General features: G+C 43.0%; 1 long non-coding RNA gene across 1 annotated transcript in view; it reads left to right on the top strand.

The window, feature by feature from the left end:
- Window positions 1-10,736: 10,736 nt before the first annotated feature.
- LOC308588806 overlaps window positions 10,737-18,093 on the top strand; it is a 32,129-nt gene continuing 24,772 nt past the window's right edge. The window contains exon 1 of the long non-coding RNA XR_014008896.1: window positions 10,737-10,806. This is a non-coding gene — a long non-coding RNA (uncharacterized lncRNA). The remainder of the gene's footprint in view (window positions 10,807-18,093) is intronic.

The following is an 18,093-nucleotide window of genomic DNA, read 5'->3' as shown; positions in this document are numbered from 1 at the left end:
TTGCAAGGCATTCGTCTTGTGGGGCACCACTGTATAGAGGTTAAAGGGCCTTTGACCACCTTAATATGGATAGCTCAGTTGGTTAAAGTGTGGTGCTGATAACACCAAGGTTGCATTTTTGATCCCCGTATGAGACGGTTGCATATTCCTGCATTGTAGGGGATTGGACTATATGAACCTCAGGGTCCCTTCCAACTGGATAATACTATGATTCTATTATTGCAGCTTCACAATGCAATCCTGTCTATTTATCTGTCTCTACTCATAGATAAGCCTCACTTAGTTCAATGGGAATAACAGTACGTATAGGGTTGTAGCTTTGGGTTGCAAGGATTTCTGTTTATGCAATGGAACCTCTCCTCCTCCTCTCTCTGAGCCCCATGCCCTCCCCAGCATTATGTGTTCTCACAAATCCTTGTGATACCTCTTTGCAACAAACTATCTGGATTCTCATGACACTTGTCAAAATGTGCCCCCCAGGCTTCTTTAACTGGTTCTTGAAATCTCCCCAAGCCTTTCCTCACAATTTCATTGACCTGGACTGTATCCCTGTACTCTGATAAATGTTTCTCTAACCCTGCTCTAAGCCATCTCTTCTACATCATCCAATCCTCCTATATTGTCCTTAGTGTCAAAGGAACATTAACTTGCCTGAGAGTGGCTCGGTAGTTGCCAGGTGAACATCACTATGGTACAATGCAATATTTAATAAAATCTAGATTGAAGAGGGAAGGACCACATGCATCATCCATGATGCAATTTGACAATGAGCCCCCCTCCCCCCCCCCAAAGCAGCATAAAGAGTTTCAGCCCTGGTTACAATGAAAAGGTGGGAGATAAATGTGTCTGCAGAGGGAGAGTGGACACATTGAAAACAGTGAGTTTTCCCTACCTAAAGCCAGGAAAACAACTGGTCATAGAATTCCTCCTGTGACTCACACTTGACTACTCAACAGGCAAGCTATTAAATGCACAATACAGGTGGCACATTGCTAACAGGTTTGTTATTTCCCTCACAGCTATTTATTTGTTAAGTGTGGAAACAAAGCATATCGTTTCCCCTACTTCTCTTGTAAATTACTTCTAGATGTGTGCAGTTAGTGCTGATGAGGGGAATATTATGTGCAATAACAGTGCAGAGTAGAGGTTATAAAGGAACAATGAATCTGGGAAGTTTTGTGTGTATGTGTGTGTGAGACACACACACACACACACACATATGCAGAAAAACAGATGCATTGCATCTATGTTTGTTGCTGAGAGACCCATGGTTTCAGTGTTCCTATTGTGCTTTGACACACTGGGGTCAAGACTGCTGAAATATAGATTTGTGGACCTCATTCAGATACCTGGCCTCTGTCTCTTCAGACAGCATTAACAGGGCTCTAGCGGTGCTCTCAATGCAATATTAATGTAGCAATCCATTCCACTCACAATGGTCCATTTTCATTTTTAATAGGGACAGCTCTGTCATCCCTGCGAAACCTATTTTCCTGTCAACCTATTTATTTTCCTTACCTCCTTGCCTGTGGACTTTATTTGTTGTGCACCTATTTTTCGCTCCTTCTTTATGGCCACCCTGGAAGCCATCCCTTTTCAGACTCCTGCTGCTATTCTGCTCTGTATATGGGAGGTGGCATTTCATAGCACGGCGTCGTAGGCAGAGGTGCATGAGGCAAAAGTAGGAGAGCCCAAAACTTTATAGATACAGTGGTACCTCAGGTTACATACACTTCAGGTTACAGACTCCGCTAACCCAGAAATAGTACCTCGGGTTAAGTACTTTGCTTCAGGATGAGAACAGAAATTGTGCTCCGGCGGCATGGCAGCAGCAGGAGGCCCCATTAGCTAAAGTGGTGCTTCAGGTTAAGAACAGTTTCAGGTTAAGAACAGACCTCCGGAACGAATTAAGTTCTTAACCTGAGGTACCACTGTACTCTGGTGGCAATGAAAACATTCTTATGACTCTTGAGGTGCCATTTCTCTTGACGAGGGATGGGTAGCTAACTCCATACCATTTCAGTCTCTCTGCTGCTCAATCATAGGTCTATTTTGTCCCTTTGTGCAGATTTTTTGAAAATTAGTGCAAAGTTTGCATTTAAGTTCTGCACATTTGGTATGTCCTTTTTAAAACACCTGCTTTTAAAAGTGTGCCCTTTTGAATATGGCCTGGTCCCTGGATACCTGAAATATACTTTTCAGAACAGAGCTTGCCCCCACCCTCAGCTCTTATTGGTGGGATGCTTGTCATTGACAGCTGGACCAAAACATTCTCTATTGGCATGATTGTGCATGAGGGAAATATACTTATTTACATTTGAATGGTCTCACTGTGGGCTCAGAGCAACAGGTAGAGCATAATAGAGCTTGGTGGGGGAAGAAGATGGATTGGGCCAAGCCTGGTGCCCCAAGTTGGAATCAGATAGGGTGGGATAAAACACAAGCACAATTTTATTTTTATTTTTTAAATTTCTATACTGCCCTTCATCTGAAGATCACAGGCTGGTTTACAATATAAAATCACAAAAAAAATACATACCATCAAACAAAATAACCACTCCCCACAGTTTAAAAGGCCATAGATTATTTAATTATCCAAAGGTAAAATAGTCCCTCCCCCCAGTTCTAGTCCCTTATCTTGAGGGTTTACTCCTTCCACTAGAAACTTTGAGAAGACTTTCTCATTTGTATTAAATACTGATAGAAGATAACCTTCAGTCCAAAGGGCCTGGAGTTCCAATTATCCTTACTTAACTTTTATTTCTCTGCTTTGATTGTATTGGCTGTTCTGCTCTGATGTCACAGAATCAGGGGTCCACTTCTTTCAACAAATTAATCCTTTATATAAGTATGGCACTGGAGAACCTAATGTAGGCACCAAGTATCACAATACTGCCTACAGCCTATCTGTCAGGATTTTGGAATCTTTGAGTAGGGCTGTTGGTTTATAAGCTTGGATTCTGAATTCTGAAGTCAGGGAACTTTGCACTAAGACAGAGCCGCAGATTATTTAAATTATGGAAGAGGAGCCTGTGTATCCCTCCATATGTTGCTGGCTTACAGGTCCCATCATTCCCGTTCCCTGGCTGGTGCTGATAGGAGTTGGAATCCAGAAGCATCTGGAGGCCCACAGGTTCTCCATCCCTGATTTACACTATGGACTTTTAGATGCAGATTGGTTGAATGGCCTTGGCTAGCCAAAAACACACATTTCCTATTTACTGAGTAGAATGTAAAATTTATTCTCATGGACTGATCTCTTTTTAAAGTTGCTCCCTTGGGACTTGATTAATTCAGTCTGATGGCAGCCCATTTCATTACAGTACAATTAGCAACATGGGGCAGTCAGTCTAAAATTGGGGATGATGCTTGAGCTTTAACAATTTTCATTTCTCATGCTGACAAGATAAGGGATTAAGAGCTTCTTAATGTGGATAGCTCACTGTCATGAATACCATGCCTAGTTGCATGAAATAATCCTACTTGGCTAAAGAAGCAAGATGTGATATATAATGAGATCTTAATGTAAATTTGAGCAACCGACATTCATACCGGAACTGAAGATCTGAGGTGCTGGTACATATCTATTGCCTTTTGCCTGGTCTTGTACACTACTACACTGTGTACATTAGGCTCAGCTTCTAGAAATCACAGTAGTAGAGAGATACATTTTCTGACATCTCTTACTGCTATCCAGCATTTCTGTAGGACTTTACATTATCCTTCAGATTATTTCACATAGTTATGGTCGATATAATCTCCACACTTTTTTGCATAACAAGGTGGTACTTCCAAGTTCATAATTTTATCTCCTCTTGGTCATGGTGAAACAAAGGACTGTGGTACCATTGATTTTTTTTCCATATATAGCAGCAATGTGCTTTACAACCACATCTTCTAAATTCATCTTCTAAATGGCCCTTGATAATAGGACAGTGTTATTTCAAGTAGATGGGGAACTGAGACACAGTCACTTGCTGAACTCTTTGCAATGACTCTAGGACAGAAGTGGAGCCTGAAGTCATTGGACCACAGCCATTCTATACATATTACATGGCAGATAACCCCAGTTTGCAACTGAGTGTATACCTGACAGAGAGCTACACTCAATCCTGGCTTTCTGCTAAGTATCCATATCATTCACAGTATGTTTCCCTCATTGACAAATCACATTTTTAGGTGCTTTGGGGGCTTAACAAATTTCATTTCTTCACATTCAAATTTAATGTTTTACATATTTGAAACCATATGTATGAAGTCACTTCTCTTAATTCATCTCTCCTCAAAACTCACCTGTACTGTGACACTTAGATCCAGTACCCTACCACAGAGGCAGCCAATGTGGTGGCCTTCAAATGCTGTTGGACTCCAGCTGTCATCATTCCTGACCATTGCCAATGCTGACTGGGGCTTGTGGGTGTTGGGGTCCAACAAGATCTGGAAGGCACCACATTGACCTGCCCTACCATAACTAAGTATAAGTATACATATGTGAAATAAACTCATATTTTCCCCTCACCTGTCTTTGTTTCCATCTTCCTGCCTTTCTTCTTTTGTCCCTCTGTGTCCAATTTTAGACAGAACAGAGACCTATTCACCTATATTTTAAAGCACCATGCACAATGATTATCAGTATTCATTATTATTGTTTAGTCGTTTAGTCGTTTAGTCGTGTCCGACTCTTCGTGACCCCATGGACCAGAGCATGCCAGGCACTCCTGTCTTCCACTGCCTCCTGCAGTTTGGTCAAACTCATGCTGGTAGCTTCGAGAACACTATCCAGCCATCTCATCCTCTGTCGTCCCCTTCTCCTTGTGCCCTCCATCTTTCCCAACATCAGGGTCTTTTCCAGGGAGTCTTCTCTTCTCATGAGGTGGCCAAAGTATTGGAGTCTCAGCTTCACGATCTGTCCTTCCAGGGAGCACTCAGGGCTGATTTCTTTAAGAATGGATAGGTTTGATCTTCTTGCAGTCCATGGGACTCTCAAGAGTCTCCTCCAGCACCATAATTCAAAAATTGTATTCATTACCAGTATCATTAAACAGGCCTTTAGTTAGTTATTGAAGATGACCTTGTCCCAGAATACCAGCTTTTGTTTTTAAATTACAAGAGAAAGAGTGCACCTTACCAATAAATTATATTACATAATGCATCTAAAACAGCAGTGCATAATCTGTGGCTCTCCAAATATTGTTGGACTTCAAGTCCTATCATCCCCAGCCAGCATGGCCAATGATCAGGATTCATTGGAGTTGGAGTTCAAACTGGTTTCCTATCCACGATCAAAAACATGTTATAATTGCATTGTTGAGAAAATAATGTCTTCTGCTACATAGCCACACAATCTAATTTTGTGTGGCTATGTAGCATGGTGATTGCCATAATCAGTGGAGGAAGGGAACTCCATCTGCATTACCCTTCATATGTTGGTTCCTGAACTCTTTTCTTGGAATCCTGTAGAAATCGTTCCCATTTCTATTCAGAACACTTGTCGGAAAGATTATCACTTCAAGTGAAGCCCTTAACCCAGTGACTCCACTTCGGAAATAATGTTTATTCATAAAGAGAATAATGAGCAATGTTTATTTATAAGTATGAGGTGGCATGATGAGCTATATTATGCAAATTGTCATCCAGGAAATGTAGCAATATTCTCAGTAAAATGGACAAGAACACCAATTTGTGATTTTCCTCTGCAAATGGGTTCTGCCCTCGGATGGCAGGCAGCAAAATGAAGGGCAAAGTGCTTTACTTGCTAAGCAGAGTGGGCTGGGTGAACATTTATTTGGCTACAGGACCTGGAACCCAAAGAACGCTGCTCCTTCCTTTTGAATTTATGGCCTAATCTAATGCATGCTCATGTTAACATTAAGTATCATTGAATTAAATGGGACTTACTCCCAAGTTAGTGTGCATAGGATTGCAACTGTTGTTGTTGTTGTTTAGTCGTTTAGTCATGTCCGACTCTTCGTGACCTCATGGACCAGAGCACGCCAGGCACTCCTGTCTTCCACTGCCTCCCGCAGTTTGGTCAAACTCATGCTGGTAGCTTTGAGAACACTGTCCAATCATCTCGTCCTCTGTCGTCCCAGCTGGCAGTAAATCACACCATTCAAAGTTGGAGTTTTAATTCTTCATTATCATAAACATAATCTTCACAGACTTGGTTGAGACTTAGGCCTAATTAGCACAGCAGCTCATCCCTGGTAGGTCTTACTCAATGAATCAGTTGCCGAGACTGAAAGTCGCCACCTCCCCACGGTCATCTGTGTCCCTTCGTCTCCAGGACTTGTTCCAGCAATCAGAGACTGCACCTGTGTGCAGCCTAATAATAATAATAATAATAATAATAATAATAATAATAATAATAATAAATTTTATTTGTATCCCGCCCTCCCCAGCTAAGCCGGGCTCAGGGCGGCTAACAACAATCAAATAAACAATCAAATAATAACACATTCTAAAAATATTTCATTAAAAAATTAGTTAAAATCAAGTTGATGGCAACCGATTAAACAAAATTCTGTGCAGGTTGCCAGAGGAGGGGGTCAGGCTGCGCCCTGACCAAAGGCCTGGCGGAACAACTCTGTCTTGCAGGCCCTGCGGAAAGATGTCAGGTCCCGCAGGGCCCTAGTCTCTTGTGACAGAGCGTTCCACCAGGTTGGAGCTGCAGCCGAGAAGGCCCTGGCTCTAGTTGAGGCCAGCCTAACCTCTCTGAGGCCTGGGACCTTGAGGGTGTTCTTATTTGCAGACCGTAGGTTTCTCTGTGGGGCATACCAGGAGAGGCGGTCCCGTAGGTACGAGGGTCCTAGGCCGTATAGGGCTTTAAAGGTTAAAACCAGCACCTTAAACCTGATCCTGTACTCCACTGGGAGCCAGTGCAGCTGGTATAGTACTGGATGAATGTGATCTCGCAGCGAAGACCCCGTAAGGAGTCTCGCCGCGGCATTCTGCACCCGCTGGAGTTTCTGGGTCAGTCTCAAGGGCAGCCCCACGTAGAGCGAGTTACAATAATCCAGTCTGGAGGTGACCGTCGCATGGATCACAGTGGCTAGGTCAGGGCGAGAGAGATAAGGGGCCAACTGCTTAGCTTGGCGGAGATGGAAAAATGCCGCCTTTGTTATAGCTGTAATCTGCGCCTCCATAGAGAGGGAGGTATCGAAGATTACACCCAAACTCTTAACGGACGGTGCTGGCACTAATTGCACCCTCGCAAGAGATGGGAGTTGCCCCCTCGATCCCATATCGTCCCGCCCCAGCCAGAGGACCTCTGTCTTCGAAGGATTTAACTTCAACCGGCTCCCACGTAACCATCCAGCCACAGCTTCCAGACATCTGGTCAGTGTGTCTGGGGCCGAGTTAGGATGGCCATCCATCAACAGATAGAGTTGGGTGTCATCAGCATACTGATGGCAACCCAGCCCAAAACTCCGGACAAGCTGGGCGAGGGGGCGCATAAAGATGTTAAAAAGCATCGGGGAGAGAATCGCACCCTGAGGCACTCCACACACCAAGGAGTGACGCGATGACAATTCCCCCCCAAGCGCCACCCTCTGTCCCCGATCAGAGAGAAACGAGCGCAGCCATTGAAGGACTGTGCCCTGGATCCCCACGTCGGCAAGGCGGTGGTCCAGGAGTTCGTGATCGACCATGTCAAAGGCTGCTGACAGAGCAGTGCCTAGCACTGTTCCACCCCTTCAGCCCTCTTTTGGCCCTGGAAGACGGGGTGGGTGGGCACTTGTCACAGTACGAAGGGAAAATACCCATGACTCTTTACCAGCCTGACTCATCTCTGCCTCTTGCCCTCTCTCCTCCCACTTGCCGTATTCTGGACTTCTCTCTGCCACAGAGTCTCCCAGCTCACTAAGTCATGTTATTTCTTCAGCTTTCAACACTTCCTCTTCTCAGTCTTCTTCGTCTTCTCCCTCTGACCACTCATCATTGCCCTGCCACTACTCCCCAGGCTCTGAGTCTTCTTTCCTTGGTGGTTCCTCAGCTGGTTCCTCCCCACATTCATCTACATTCAACCAGTCAATGACACCACCATGTGCATAGACCCAATATATACTACTGAGAGGAAAAGAACTTTTTGTGTGAGCTGTGAGCCACCTAATCATTGAAAACCTGACATATAAGTATAGTTTTGATGCTGACTAAGGAGAAGGGGGGCTTGCTTAGTGAGGGAATAACATGGCCCCAAATCCTTTGAACTTTTTTCTGTTCCTTCTGGTTTACTATTATGTTTTGTGAGATAATTTTGAAGTAAATAGGACATGGCCTTAATTTTGGAAAGAGAACATCTTTATCTCTGTGTCAGGGGTTCAGGGACGGAGGCACAGCGGAGAGAGGAGATGGAGAGCGAATGGGAAGAATCTGGGGACAGTGGGGAGGAGAATGACAGTGATCAGAGGGATTCCATGAGTCTCTCCAGCGAATCAGAAGATTCCCAGAAGGGGGCGCCGGTGGCCAGGACAAGGGGGGTCCCGGGGGGGACGCACCAGGAACAAGGGGCCAGCGGGGATTCCCAGAGCGGCAGCTGGAGATCAGGACCAGCTTTCCCACCAGAGCATAGCGGGGGGGGAGAGGTTCCTGTGTGCCAGGGGCAGCGTCCCCTCCAGCAGGGAGAAGGGATGAGTCAGGGCTGACCGCGCCTCCATCGGAGGAAGGGGGAATGGAGGGGAGGTCAGAACCAGCCATCCTCCCGGAAGGGAGGGAAAGCTGTGACGGGAGTAGTGTAACGGTCAGAAGAAAGGTTGGGGGCTGGGCGCGCGCGCCAAGTTCAAATGTACAGGCGCGCGGGACAGCAGAGCCCCCGGATTGGGAACCAGGTCCTAAAGCCCGCCGGAGGGAGGGGGAACAATCCGGGGAATCTTCAGCGTCAGAGGAGTCTAGGAAGGGGGAGGCCCCAAGGGGCAGGAGGACCCAGCGGAAGAGGGAACGAAGGAGGAGGTGGAGCAAGGCAAGGATCTTAAACTGGTGTTGGGGCGATACCGACTCAGAGGGAGCTTCAACGGTCTAGGCTTACAGGCGTATGGCTGCGCGCCGCTACTGTGAAACAGCAAATGGATTTCAATAAAGACTTTTGTATATAAAGAGCAACTGGCGTTGGTCCTTTGTGAGCTGGGACCTGAGGCAGCCGTGACACTCTGTAATATCTGAATCATAAATTTACCTTAAAAGTGATCTTCACTATCTGTTTGGAGTATGGTTCCTGCTTACAGATGTATGACAAACAGATAACTCCCTGGCAAATATGTGAATTCCTACTCTGATCTTTTATTTAACAATTAGGGTCATGATGCTAGCTGTTCTTTACAGATCTTGTAGGAGGTAGCAGCTTGTACCAGGTGACCAATGGCTCATAAGGGGTATATTTTATATTAATTCTAATGCCACGATCCATAGAAATAAACTATGTTAAAAGTCTAGGCTAGCACCTGTTACATCAGTAAGCATCCATACAGGTATCACTAAACAGATAAGGAGAAATTTAAAGGAAACAGGATAAAGAGTTGAACTGAAAGACAACTTTCACTTGGTAGAAAATAAACCACTGGGTCCCCAGAACTTTGAAACTCATGCTGTTTCAATATTTTCATTAGCAATGCTAAGTGGGCAACAAAAGTAAAACTGTACAAATGCTTTTGCGATAGTGCCAATAAGGAAGTGGGTTGTCTAAAAGTGTTATGAAGACGGAATCAGATTAAATTAAATAGACTAACACCATTTAGTAAAATTGATCTTATGTTTGTGCAAATTGAATGACTAAGCTTTCAATTATATGGGGCTTCTGGAGCTGTCCTTGGGCCCTATTGTTTGGCATTTTGCAGCAATAGCTGTTTTCCCCTAAAAAAGGACTGTATAATTCACAAGACCTTGACCATGATCAACATATGAATAATGAACTCAGACTCATATGTATTTTATAGCCCATTCCTAAGTATGTTTATTAGAAGTATGTGTTATGGTTTTTCAAGGACTGTCCACTTGGAAGTAAATCTCATTGATTTGTTTGGTGTTTACTCCTAGGTAAGTGGATAAACAACTACATTGTTAGTCTATCTAATGGCCTACAGTTTTAAAGTAGGATAATATTTAGCTTAAAAACATGTAGCTGGGGATGATGTTACTTCTTCAGTGACAAATAGAGGGTACACATTATGCTTTTTAAAATAATCACAATGTTAGTATGTTGAAAAGGAATAGAAATTTGAGTCATCCCTGACTCTGATAGGATTCCCAGCAAGCTAGCTTAAAATACAACAGGAGTGACCTAAATAAATTGGGGCCCCATCCTAATTTGCTAAATTTGACCTAGATTCCAGGTACCTGCAGTGCCAGCTGTCTCACTTTGGTACCAGATTCTAGAGTTATTAATATACTCTGAATGTTAAAATCCTAAACATTTTAGTAGATGTCAAAGAGGCATGATGTGAACCCAGTGGAAATGGCTTCTCTTTCTGTGTTGCAAACCTAAGGCAGTGGAAGCAAGGTGAAATGTGTGCACTTAATGTTATGAATCAACTGTCAGACAATTACTGCTTTTCTTCTATCTGAGCCATTAGAAATAAACAGCGAAAGCCAGCAACTGGTTGCTTAAGACAGGGGCTGTAATTAAAAGTCTGATTCTTTCTGCATGTGTACGCAAGCAAGGAGCGTTAATTACTGATTAACAGGGGTTGAGATGAGCTTGGGCATGAGGCGAGACTGCCTTGTCCAGCCCAATACTGTAGAACATTTTTCACCAAGGAAACATGAAGAAGCAAGCTGAATTTATCCAACTTTCTATAGCATTGGCAACAGAAGGTAGGAATACATTTGGCAAAGTTCTTATAAACTAAGAAGCTGAATATACGAAAACACAGGGGCAGGAATTGGGACTAGCAGTAATGGAACAGAGGGAAGACAAATTCTGGGAACTGGTGGCCCAGGGTTTTAATGATGTGAGGTCATCCCAGGAAGCCTCAGTTCCTGCCTCTGATTGGGTTAAATATTTCTCCAATATATTTGGTGGTCAAACTGAGCAATCACATGTCCCAGCAGTGCATAAGGATTTCTGAAACCTAACTGAATGGCAACCATTCTCCTGTAATAACACAAAGGCCCTTATTTCTTGCCTGAAATCAAATAAAGCTCCTGGAGAAGATATGCTCCCACCTTGTGCTCTATAATGAATACATGGAATGATGGATGCCTATCCTGGCTGGCTTATTTACCACCATAAAAAACAAGCGCCAAATGCCCTCTGGATGGAAAATGGGAATCATTTTCCTGATTTATAAGAAAATATATAAGAATGATCCACAAAACTGCCAGCCAATTAACATGCTAAATATCTCCTCAAAGCTATATTCATGGTATCTCCTTCCACATTGTTCATGAAGAACAAGTGGGGTTTAGAGGACGACACAGTAACATTGAACAGTTTTTTACTCTGAACCATACTAAGAACAGTAAGTCTTTATGTAGCCTTTATTGGCCTTTCTGCTGCATCTGACTCTATTATTTGAAACAGGCTGTGGAAGAAACTTCAGATTGCCAACATCAACTGAAAACTTCTGCTATTGCTATACAAGGACACAGAAAATTTTAAGCTTATATATTAATGATAGAGTGCCATATTTAGCCAATGCAAACTCACACTTCCAGTAATTAGGAAAAGAAAGATACTAATCTTAATGTATGCGGATGATTTAGTGCTCATCTCTCTTTCTGGATTGGGCCTCACTAATCTCTTGGAGGTGTTCAGCATACTGTAAACAGGAAAGCCTATCTATAAATTACTCTAAGAGTCAATATTGTGATTTTTGGCAGATACAGTCCTAGGAATGGATGGTGCTTGGATCAGCAAGCTATAGAACAGGCATAGGCAAACTCTGCCCTCCAGATGTTTTGAGACTACAATTCCCATCATCCCTGACCACTGGTCCTGTTAGCTAGGGATGATGGGAGTTGTAGTCCCAAAACATCTGGAGGGCCGAGTTTGCCTATGCCTGCTATAGAACAAACTCATTTATTTAGATATCTGGGTGTACTCTTTAATGAACCCTCTCTTGGAAGTGTCATATGGAAGCAGTGAAAGTCAAGGCACAGAAAACCACAGGGGCACTGATGAAGTTCTATTACAATAAGGAAAGGCTCTGAAGATATTTGGTAGCAAAATGCTTACTCAAATGTTCTATGGCATTGAAATTTGGGGCTCTGATTCAAACTCCATTTAAGTGCAGAAGCTCTACTTTGTACCATCAGGAATGCCAGTGGCTCTTCTTTGTACTGAATCCAGGTGGCCAACAATTAAGGTAAGAGTGTACTGTGCTCAGTTAAAGTTTATTTTTAAAATTGCTACTATGCCTATGGAGCATTCACTAGGGTTATGATATATGGAATTGGGTGGTAACCAACTCTGGAAAACAGAGTTGGCTGATGCTTGGTCAATTTTGTGTGGCACCCGTGTTTGTGTGTAAAACTTTTTTTTTTTTTACCTCACTGTTACACCAGTCTGCAGAGCATCAAGGTTCTTAGGCAAAAGTCTCTCACTTCACCCACTTACCTAGAGATGCTATTCTGCAAAGCCTTCTGCATTTAGAAGGATGGCTGGGCCTGATTCTTCAAAACCACTAAGTCTAATCCCTAGCATATTTGCTTTTCACTGCAGGAAACAAAACAAAACAAAACAATCCTTTCCCATATCTGAGTTACAGTCTGATGCTCTTGAGATTCATTTGTACAATATGAAAACTTTGTGAATCTGTCCCACAAAACTGTCAAATGTTAGGGAAATCAAACCTATTGCACAGCAGCACATAATATCTGTGAATTTTATTTTCACTGCCATCAGGTAATACACTTTTGATCAAAGAAGACAGAGGAGGGCCTTCCAAGGAAACTCAGAAGTAGCACTGGTAGATAGCTATGTGCTCTCCCTACCAGATGTTCCCCAACAGGTAGGGGATGCTGACAGATAGATGACAGCTCTAGGCAATACACAGGCTGTCAAAATTTCCTTCTGGACAGACTGTGGTGTTCTCACCTATTTATGACAGTTCTGTTAAGCATATTTTAACTTCCATTTTAAGCTGTCTCCTGCAGACTCCATTTTAAGAAGTGGAAAAATGTAAGAGCATAAGTTTACCCCTGACAAAAGAGATAGTGGTTTGTTCCCCTCCTAAATGTCAATATCAGTGGCTGGATAGCTTAGTCAGCAGAGCATGAGACTCTTAATCCCAGGGTTGTGGGTTCAAGCCCCACATTGGGTGAAAGATCCCTGTAATTTAGTGTCTTGGACTAGACAATCCGCATGGCCCCTTCCAACTAACTCTACATTTATCTGTCTTTACCCACAGATATAATCTGCCTCAATATTTGCCTAAATAATATGTACCTCCTTTTTCCCAGTTCCAACATTTATTTCTTTGAAATCTTTATCTACACTCATGCATAGTCTACTTTGGCGCAGAAAGTACCCCTTTTCATTTTATTTCTTTTACAGAGCAAATGTCGCTAACTCATGACAAGCACTTAAATACCTATGGCGTCTGTCCCTTCCTCTCTGATTCTGATAAATGACATAGCCACAACATCCAGAACACTAAGGCCTTGGAGATCATGGGGAAAAGAAGGGTTCCCCTACCAAGGCATTTATGGTTGTTGTGAAGCTGAATAATATAATTTCTGTAAGAAAATATATTTTGATCTTGTATTTTTCAAAGCATATGCTTGCCAGTATCACTTTTTTGTTTTAATATTCGGGTCCCTGTTCTCTGACAGCTTCGGAAGAGGAACTTCAGCTGTGTTGCAACCACTGTAGTTTGGCCTTCCCTGAGAGCTGGTGGCTGGCCCAAGATCACATAGTAAAATTGATGGCTTCCTACCCCACTCTCCCCACAAAGCATGGTTGGAAACAGAACCAATAGTCTGCTTCTGTTGTGATCCGTGCATAGGCAGATTCAGTGCTGGTGCCAGGCTACTTGGTGCCCTAGGCAAGGCTAACTACGTGCACACCCACATCCTAAATAGTTAACTTCAGTTTTAAAAAACAGATGTCTTGTAGAAATGATAAACTTCTTCAAAATATAAAAGCAAAATATTACCAGAAATGTATAAGACATAACAAAAACTAATATGTTACTTACTTCTAAGTAAATGTGTGTAGGACTTGGTTGTGAAGCTGTTTGTTTGTTTACTTTGACCCTCTTCCAATTTCCCTCCATTAACATTTCCACAGCTGGTCTAATTCCTGGTCTAATTACTAATGTTGAGTCCACATTTGTGTGTGTTTGTGTGTGTGTTTAAAGATCTGTATGGTATACTTAGAAGATTGCTTGCATTTTCATCCATGAATTTCTCCGACACTGAGACTTGATCCATAATTATGGGAGCCATCATCAGCCACATTATTTTAATTCCCCTTTTGCTAGCCTCTTTTTAATTAGGTCTATGTCTAGCCTTTTATACTCTTTTATTCTAAATTCAGCAGTCACGTCCCCCTGCTTTTGTATGTGTTGAGCTTGATTCTATTAAATACCCCATTGATTTTAAAATCCTGACTTTTAACATTTAAAAGTTTATATGCCTTTTGCTCCCTGGTATTTAGCAGAAGTGAGAATGTGAGATTTCCTCCCCCCCCCCTTCCATTAAAGGGCAAGTATTTCTTTTATTGTCCAAATCCCCTGGATTTTGGGAGAACCTATTTCAGCAATGTCCTTCCAGAAGTTACTGGAGAAAAGAATCCCCTTCTAAGTAAAGGCTCCTTCAATGCTCTGCTGCGAGTAAAGCTCAGAGGTCCAGCTCCCAGGGCCTTTTGGTGGTTCCCTCATTGCGAGAAGTGAGGTTACAGGGAACCAGGCAGAGGGCCTTCTCGGTAGTGGCGCCCTCCCTGTGGAACGCCCTCCCACCAGATGTCAAGGAAATAAACAACAATCTGACATTTAGAAGACAGCCCTGTTTAATGTTTGATGTTTTATCGCATTTTTAATATTCTGTTGGGAGCTGCCCAGAGTGGCAGGGTATAAATATATTATTATTATTATTATTATTATTATTATTATTATTATTATTATTATTATTATTGTCGTCATCATCATCATTATCATTATCATTATTTTAAATCAACCTAGCTAAGGACTTGCAGGGTAGGTTGAATGGCACACATTGCTCTATCCTCCAACACCTCAGCACCTCTGGCATCTACCAGCTAGCATCTGTCTCAGTCTGCCTAATGGTAGCACCCTCTTTCTTATTCCTTTACAAATGAAAAATATTCTCATTTGCTTAATGCTGACATTATCTAAGGCCCATCTTATGCTTTCATGCAGAGGCTGTTTTTTAAAAAATGTATGTCTTTGTTGGCACTCTATACATTAGAGTGTTTGTTGTTGTTGTTTAATGAAAAATACTTGCTGCTTGTACATTGGTCCATAGATGCCTGTGCTTATCAGTGCAGGCACTCCTAGGGGTATACAGACACTGCATGAGTATGGGACAACATACAGGGTAAGTGGGATTTAAAAGTTATGCTGACTGTGAAAAGTGCAAACACGGATAAGTGCATTGTGGCTGTCTCCACAGGGAGTAGGTCATAACATTCAAATCAGCCATCAGCCATACTGATGAGAAACAAAGGATTAGGACGCAAATGCATAAACGGGTAACTTCAAAATTACTAAAGCAAACATCAAGGAGTGAATTAGACTGTTGAGAAGGAAGGGATGGAATTGAAATGTTCAGCAGCAGTCAGGGCTAGATTTAGATGAAGAGAGCCCCTAGGCTACTCCACTTGTGAGGCCCCTCCCCTGCCGCAGGCCTGCGCAGGTCGGGTCTTCCTGTTATATACCTGCTGCGATTGACAAGGCATCTGACCCTCACTTGAATCCTTGAATCTCATAGCTCTCCTGACGAGTGCTTTGGTCTGCCCACCAGATACCAGGCACTCTACTATTCTAATTAGATCCCAGTGTTTTTGTTACAATCCCCTTCTCAATTAAGTAATCAATTTTAATCTAGAATTTAAATTCTCAAAACTTTCTTATTTGTTAATTTGAGCAAAGTAAACTACTGCTCTAACTTCATTACAAACAGTATTTCTACCTGCAACCCACTTGAACAAGCCTGCTCCTCTTCCTTTCCCAGCTATTTTATTGCCATTTGTAACTGTAACTGCCACTGATTAGTTATCATTTAACTCTTGGGGAAAATAATTAGCATCACACATCATGTGCATGGAAGTTGCAGAACCAGTTAACCAACTAGAAGGATTCCTGTTAATAGCACCAGTTTTCCTATAACTTGAGATTGCTGGATAGTTTTGATGAACTGCAAAACAATTTTTAGTTTTCTTTCTGTTGCCACCCTGAACTTTTCTTTATTAGTACTACTTTGTTTTGTACGATTCCTTGCAAATGAAGGAAAACAACTTTTCTGCTCATATGTGTTGATAATATAATTTTGGTTACTGAGGACAAACAAGATTGTACAAAAACAAGATTGGATGCAGGCCTGGCCAGGACATAGGCGTCCTGACTGTGACAAAGATGACCTGTGTGCTTGCTTGATTAAGAGCTGTTGGGAACTTCAAGGTCCTTTCTCTCCCTTCTTATGGTCTTTGTACTGGACCTGGAGACTTCAATAGAGAGCATTCCATATCAAGAAGGAGGGCAAGTGGGCACCCAATCAAATGACAGGGCAGGAGCTACACGGAACAGGGCCTTTTCACTGGTGGTGCCCATTGTATGCCTCGCTCTTTCCAGACCTGTTCTCTTTTGGCCTGTATTTTGGAATGCTTCAGGCTGAGCTGAAGCATTCCCTGCTTTCAGAATAGGGATTGCTGTTTGGTAGTACCCAATTGGTTAGCAGTCAGATTCTAGAGCTCCCTATTGGTGGCTCTTAGGTAATTCACAAAATACAGAGTCCATTCATAAAACACAGCATTCATTCATAAAGCAGCAACATAAATCTCCATTGCTACATATTGGGTGTGTATTTCAGCGGTTGAACGTACAGGTTTATGGCCATGCTGTAGTGCTTATGTGACTGTGAATAAAAGGTGCCTGGGCTCATTGTCTCGGGGTTTGGGGGGGCAGAGGTGACAAAACTGATTTCCAATAAGTGCCCCCCTTTATTTCCATAACAGGTCCTTGAGTCTGTACTCTGAATAGTAACACCAGGGACCTAGAACGTGCAGGGCTTGTCAGTCCAACCCTTGCACAGTCTCAACAGGGCTGACCTTAAGGCAATTGGAGGGATTTGGCCAAATTGGGGCAATCTATAAGATTTATATCTATAAGATTTTGCAGACTTTGGCTGTGAACTGGGGCCCTACAAAAAAGAAAATCAAGTTGTGCCCCACTGCTTCAATTTGGGCCCCACTGGCTAGCCCTGTGTCTCATTGTTGCTGGGCCTGAATTGCCCTGCCCTTGCGTGAAGTCTTGGGTTTACAATTTTGGGATAGGGGAGTCTGTGGCAATGGGGAGCAGGCAGGCTGGCGAGGCCCCTAGATTTAGAGGCCCAAGTTGTCCTGCCCTCTCATGAAGCCTTGGGTTTGCAATTTTAGGAGAGGGGAGATTGCCTGCTGGGGAATGGGCTGGCCGGCGAGGCCCCCTAGATTTAGAGGCCTAGGCTTCAGCCTGCTTACAATTTACATAAATCTGGCACTGGCGGCAGTTTTGCAACTCCTTCCAGCTCACTGTCAGAGCAAGTCCCCGGGGAAAAGGAAATGGATGGAATTAGACCATTAATGTCACAGAAAAGACTCAACGGCACCAGAGCCTCAGTGCAGTGAGTTGCCTGAGATCAGTGCAACTGGAGAGGCAATTGAGCTTGACAATTAGGATTGGCCAGTGAGTTTCTGACAACATGATTTTCAAAAATAGCAACGTAATCAACAATGGGACTTTTGTTTACTTTCTTTCTAGAAAACACTGGTGTTCTGATGCATGATGTGTGTCTCCCACAAGAGGTTTGTAGCACTGTGGTTGCCGTTCCATTGGAATTCTGTACCAAAAGAGCCTATATAGAAATAATACATTTATTTGGACCCTCCACTCCTATGCCTCCCTAATAGCTTTTGGGTCTGTCCTTCACCTCCCCAGCTTGCCT

This window comes from Podarcis bocagei (assembly GCF_964188305.1).
Source record: "Podarcis bocagei genome assembly, chromosome: 1".
In the NCBI taxonomy this organism is placed as follows: Eukaryota; Metazoa; Chordata; class Lepidosauria; order Squamata; family Lacertidae; genus Podarcis; species Podarcis bocagei.
This window is presented reverse-complemented; position numbering and strand designations above follow the sequence as displayed.